The following is a 6,192-nucleotide window of genomic DNA, read 5'->3' on the forward strand; positions in this document are numbered from 1 at the left end:
CTCCCTTGCAATGCAACCCCCCCCACCCCCCACAACAATCTGCTGTGATATCCTCACCACCAGCATGCATTGCATTTAGTAGATGGTAATCAGCTTTTACAACACTACCACATAACTATTATATAAATGTGTGACAGGTTATTGTGATTGTTGGTTTGTAAAGTTCGGCGGATGCTGTTAAAGCTAGAATGTCCCCAAAGAGGCAGCAGGGGAGCAAAAGGTGGTAATGTTATCTTGATGAAAATAATTTAGAATTGAATAGTACATTTAATGAATTTAAATTAATAATAAAAAATGTTCATAACTACACAAAAAAAGAAGAAAAGAGAAAATGGAAGAAATGAGAGGATCATGTGCATGTTAAATAGGGGTTATCACTTCAAAACCCCTCAGATTTATCTTGGGACCACTGGAGGGGGTCAGACCCTTAGGTTGGGAACCACTGCAGATGGGAAGTAGTTAAAAGAAGTTAATACCACAGTAAAATCCTTTGTACTGTACACTATTAATCTAATCATTTTAGACAATACATCTCAAAGGATCAATAATCAAGTTTTCCCTCTTTGTTTCTTGTTCAACATATTTGATGTTTATTTATTAATGCTGACAGACAGGAACTGGATCAGACAAACATGGTGGCATCAACCGAAGAACAGAAGCAGGCAGAGAGGGAACTCTGTTACAGACCCGAGACCCCCTCAAAGATCCTCTCATCCGCTGTCAGACTGTCCTGCTCCCACCGCTCCGTCCATGCTCATTCATCTGGGACACCAGGGGACACCTCTCGCATTCCATCAATGTAAGTTAAGCCAAGGGTTAATAGTGTTTATAAAAAGGACTGAAATGACATTAAACTGCCATGAAATTTGAATACTGGAGTGCAATAGAACAAAGCAGATGGAAAATTCAAACAAAACTGTTTTAATAACTGCCACACCTCCTGCGGTGCTTTTTTTTTTTTCATTTTTACAATTTCTTAAAAGTAGCTGTACAACACTTAATGTACGCACAAGCATATACTTGATCTACACAACAGGAATCGGTTTTACTGGTTTCACTGGTTCTGTCTGTGAAGTGTTTAGAGATTGGTTACCGATGGTTACAGGACAGGAATTGCCAGTTGTAAAGGTCAAATTAGACTTACAAGAAAGTATGATGGTCCGTTTACATGCGGTGTTACGCACCAAGATGCACTGCGAGGTCTGAGAACCGTGCACCTTCTCTAACCTAGCCATTGTCCTGAACCCTGAAGCAAGGCACTAAACCAGAGGCCACCAGTGGGACGTGTGAAGCAGGGGAAACAGCCGAGTTTGGTTACTATTTAAAATATGAAAAGAATACGCTGTGGAGAAAGTTAAATCTCTGTCTTATTATGTCTTCCAACATGGCGGTTTGTCTTCACTGTACTCACTGGTAAAGACTCTAGCAACACTTTAATGCAGGCGTGAGTGATGGGCAGACAGACAGCTACCGTTACAGCTAGCACACATTAGAAGGCTTTGTGAAGGCCAAAGCAGCAGGTTAAGGCAGGGTTGGGAACTATTTCCAATGTACACTTGTTTTTAATATATATTGTTGGAAATGGTCTTTACACCCTGACAGCAACAAATAACTTCTGTAAATGTAAATGTGCTGTATTTATATAGCGGTTATCTTATGGGCTCTGAAAAAGCAGGGAACAAAATCATCTGGTAACTGCTGAATTAATCCTGTAAAAACTTGTAAAGAATCAATGAAAGAAGGAAAAAGAGAAAGAGAGAAACCTCCGAGGAAATCAACATTACCAACCCTGCCATTTACTAATAACAAGTCATGACAAGGCAGAGAGTGGTCACTTACTGTGTGAAAATATACAACGCAAAGTGACCTGGACTTGATTGGGTGATAAAAAGCAATTGTACAGCTCACATTGGTTTGACATAGAGACGAAACTGTAATAAAAATACTTAAGAAATAAAAATACCCAAGGCAGATTGCTTATGGCTGATTTTCATTCCTCTAAAAATGCTCAAGAAGATCGTAGTCCCTGTCCGGTAGGACTACAATGGAAATATACTGCATGTTTTGAACAAATACTTTCACCCCGTCGTCTAACCCAAACCTACTAATGTCATGATATTTAATCAGTCCATCATTCAAACTGTTCTGGGTGGTCTTATTATTATGACACATTTTACCAGAGAGAAGAAAAACAGAAAAAATGAGCACTGTTAGTTGGTCAACATTTCTCACACACAGTTCTTGAGTCGAGCACTAACACAAGCATCGCTCCCATGAGTCACTGAAAATCTAAAGCCCAAAGATTTCCTGTAACATTAGTCGGAGTGACCAGATTCAGACGCTGGTATACAGAGACAGATAGGTCAGCACAAAACAACTTCTAGGATTTTAAAAGCGTGTCATGCTGTGAACAATCATCAACTTGTGTGCTTGGAAGTTAAACATTAGACTTGAATGTTCCTGACATGCAGAACTTGCTTCACCCACAATATTTGTGAATGTGTTTCTGTGTTTGCAAGATGAGATTATTTCATAATATTTTATAATATCAGCGAGACTAAGAGCCCACAGCCACACCCGTGTCTCTATCGAGGCGGTGCTTTGACTTCAATGCTAATATGTTAACATGCTCACAGTGACAATGTTAACATGCTGATGTTTAGCAGGCATGATCACCATCTTAGTTTAGAGGGTTAGCATGCTAGCCTTTGCTAAATAGCAATAAATACTATGTATTGTTGAGGCTGATGGGAAATTAAAAGTTTGACCAGAAGATGGTGCTAGAGGAAAAGACACAGGAACTTACTACAATACATCATTGGATTCATTCTCTGGGAACCAGGACTGTTGTATAAAAAAAAAAAGAAAAAAGGTTGGCATTCATTATTGATAATCAGATTGTTTTTTGATTTAGTTTTTTTTTTTTATTGATGCAACCTAATCAGAGCTTGCCAGCAAGCTGTATTATCTCGATAAAGACATACACAAAATCATAATAACCACATAACAATACACAATTTGCCCGTTCAAATTCTTGTATAAGTTACTTGTGTTCGAACACTGTCTTACTCAGCACCATTTTGCCATCCACATGTAAATATGAAGCTCATATTTGTCATCAACTACTGGAAAATAGTCTAATCAGAATAGTTATATATATATATATAAAATCATATTATATAAACAGAGACTATACTGCATGGACAAATTACTTAAATGTTAATTGTTTTTTTCATGGTCCAATTATGACAGTTCTGCATTTACAGTGAGTGACTCAATTCTTTTACAGGTGGAAAATATTTACAAGATCTGACCCAGGAAGCCAATTTGATTTAACAAGCTCTGCCCTCTCTTTAGTTGCTTTGAGAGTTTTCTTATCCGAATTGTCTGACCCAAAAATCTAAATAAAACTATTTTTATGCGGCTGAACCTGAACCAACCTTGGTCCTTGGGTTCCAAAAAAAAAGGATCTGATCTTTCCCAACCACAGTAACACTTTAGTACTCAACCCATATTTGGACTATGTCAGGTAAGCGTCACTAATTTAAGTTCATCCATAATACTGGCACTGGGACCTTCTACTCTTCTCCTAATACAAGAGATGTGGAGTGTGTCTCACACACACACACACACACACACACACACACACACACACACACACACACCACACACACACACCACACACACACACACACACACACACACACACACACACACACACACACACACTTTTCTGAATAGCACTGTTACTCATAATATACATGTGTAGTTTCACAAACATTTCTCAGAGGCAGAACTCTCCGGGTACGTTAGCATGACGAGGCTCCATTAGCTGATTGGAGAAGACAAATACTGATCGCAATATCAATAGTTTACTTATTCTTTCATTCATGAATATTGTATTTTAAGCTTTTAGGAAGTCAGTAGGCTACATTAGTATATATAAATAGTTACAGGACTTGGATAACTAGCTAACTGACTAGCTATTAGAGACCGATACAGGGCCAGGCTCATATGGAAGCAATGAAAGGCCATAATTAGAATTTAAAAAAGCAGCTGAATAGATGAGTCTGAAATGTAAACTTAACTGAATACTTAATGTTGAAACTGAAATACCGCTGAATGTGTAATATTTAAAAATTACGTAATTATGTGAAACTGCGTCCATTATTCACAAAACATGACTCAAATTATTATTTTTTTAAATGACATTGATTAGCCTGACGTGGAGTTTGATTCTGCTCCATTGGGCTGTGATTACGGGGCGTTTCAACCCAACCAGGAAACAACGTGTCTCTTCACTCAATTGGGTAGACCTACAACCAATCAGAGCAGTGACTATACGATGTATGTTGGACTTTTGACAGATCCCATAGGAAGGACAACAAAAACATATTTCTGATTGACAAACGCCTTGATCGCTGTTCTCTTTTCCTCTTTTAAAATGACAGCGCTGTCGATATCTTCTATAACAGACGCGATGGAGGAATCTACACATCTCAGTTCTCCAGCTGCAGCCACCTTTGTTGTAAATGAATTCAACCCAAACGCTCTTTGGTGACGTGGTTGATGGCGTTACTGTTGCTCATCTGTCCATCATTGTATAAAGCCCGACAGATTGGATCTCTCAGGAATTTTAGGCCCTCAGGCTACACCCACTTGAGTTTACCTCACCTAATGAGTTCATTAGCAGAACAGTTTTGCCTCCGGGACATGTTCGAACAACGGACACTATGAAGTGCATCTCAGGAGAACCTGTTGTTCACATCCACTGTTAACTGAATATTCTAAATGTATTTATTCAGCCTTGGCTCATGAAACGATGCAGTGAGTGCAAATAGAAGCTGTACACAAAATAGCCTCAGGAAACTAGTAAGTTCAAACTAGCAGATTCAGTTTTTCTGTGATCCTGGATAAGAGTAGGTTTCTGAAAACCCTGCACCGACTCAATGAGTTTATAGTGCGTTCCATTTGTGCTCGGAAGTCGGAAACGCCCCTTTGAACTCGGAAAACTTCACAGTACCCCAAGCTCAAAATACAACTTGGCTTCTCTGTGCCCCCACAGTAGTGGCAGCTGTAGTAACAAACAGCTTATTAGCACTTCTGTCTTATTTGTGTCTCACTAAATCAGTCAGGGTTTCCCTCAGTGTACTGCAAGCCCGGTGGTCCTCCGGGCCTAAGTTGCCCCCTACCTAAGCCACTGGGAATTATTCATGTATTTTTAAAATGTTTTTTAAACTACAGTTACAAAGGGGCAGCTCTGTTGGGAACATACATGTAGTCATATTTTTTTCAAGTTAACTTTCAGCCCTGACTTAATATGGGGCTCTGTGGAATCTGTCTTATAGCTTTTTAAAATTCTGATTGTGTTTAACAGAAACTATTGGGCTCTACATAAATGCTGCCATCAGTCTGTGGCTGGTTTGAGCCGGGTCCTTGTCAAAAAAAGACACTTGCCAGAGGGCTTAACAGCGTTTCCGGGGGAAACCCTAATAGTCGTACACACATTACTCTTCCTCTTCTATCTGCGGACATGTTGTTACGCTGTTTGTATGCACAAAATAACAACGTAATGCGTAATGTTGTTATCAACTGGTATTGCTAACAATGGCTAACCTGGCTAGAGCTAACCCCCACAGTGAATATCCGACTTGTTACATGGAATGCATTCAACTCGGGTGTGACATCATTCCCATCTCTGGCTTCCGAGTTTGAGAGGTAAATGGAACACACCAAGTACATGACGATCCCCAATAAGAGGACGTTGGTGTGCATGTAAACGCACAGGTACTGTAGTAAACACCAACAAATACACACCATCAGAAGCTCTATAAGCACACAGACGATTCGCACCCTGTTTGCCATTGAGGATGATAGAAAAGAGATGAAACAGACTGAATCTGGACTACGGAACCATTTCGAAGTCATTTGCTCATTGCAGTGCCTTTCTCTCAGATATCAGACCTACTTAACTGCTTAAGCCATTTAAACACTATTAAGTACATGAATAGAATATATACAAACAGTATGCCACCACAGTTCAGAACTAAAGAAAAAAAAAGCAGGCCTTTGACTGACTCCCTCCATCGCTTGCAGAGTCAGGCTGGAAAAGAGACACTAAAGGCTTGCTATATGTGTGAATGGTGACTGGTTCCTGTACTATGTAAAAGCGCTTTGAGTAGTCGTAAAGAC

At 39.6% G+C, this 6,192-nt stretch overlaps 1 protein-coding gene across 6 annotated transcripts in view; it reads right to left on the bottom strand.

Annotated features, from left to right (window-relative positions):
* The window catches only part of LOC116703354 (neurabin-2), a 163,780-nt gene that overhangs the window by 111,813 nt on the left and 45,775 nt on the right, over positions 1-6,192 (bottom strand). For 3 of the 6 annotated variants that reach the window (XR_004335408.1, XR_004335410.1, XR_004335406.1), the window contains exons 15-16: positions 3,716-6,192; positions 2,915-3,614 (exon numbers count right to left, since the gene is read on the bottom strand). The exon at positions 3,716-6,192 is cut by the window's right edge and continues 906 nt beyond it. The gene's annotated coding sequence lies outside the window, so the exon portion shown is untranslated. Of the gene's footprint in view, positions 1-2,914 lie in introns of those variants that run through there. The other 3 variants (XR_004335407.1, XR_004335409.1, XM_032538023.1) reach the window with 3 other exon arrangements.

This window comes from Etheostoma spectabile, chromosome 15 (assembly GCF_008692095.1).
Source record: "Etheostoma spectabile isolate EspeVRDwgs_2016 chromosome 15, UIUC_Espe_1.0, whole genome shotgun sequence".
In the NCBI taxonomy this organism is placed as follows: domain Eukaryota; kingdom Metazoa; phylum Chordata; class Actinopteri; order Perciformes; family Percidae; genus Etheostoma; species Etheostoma spectabile.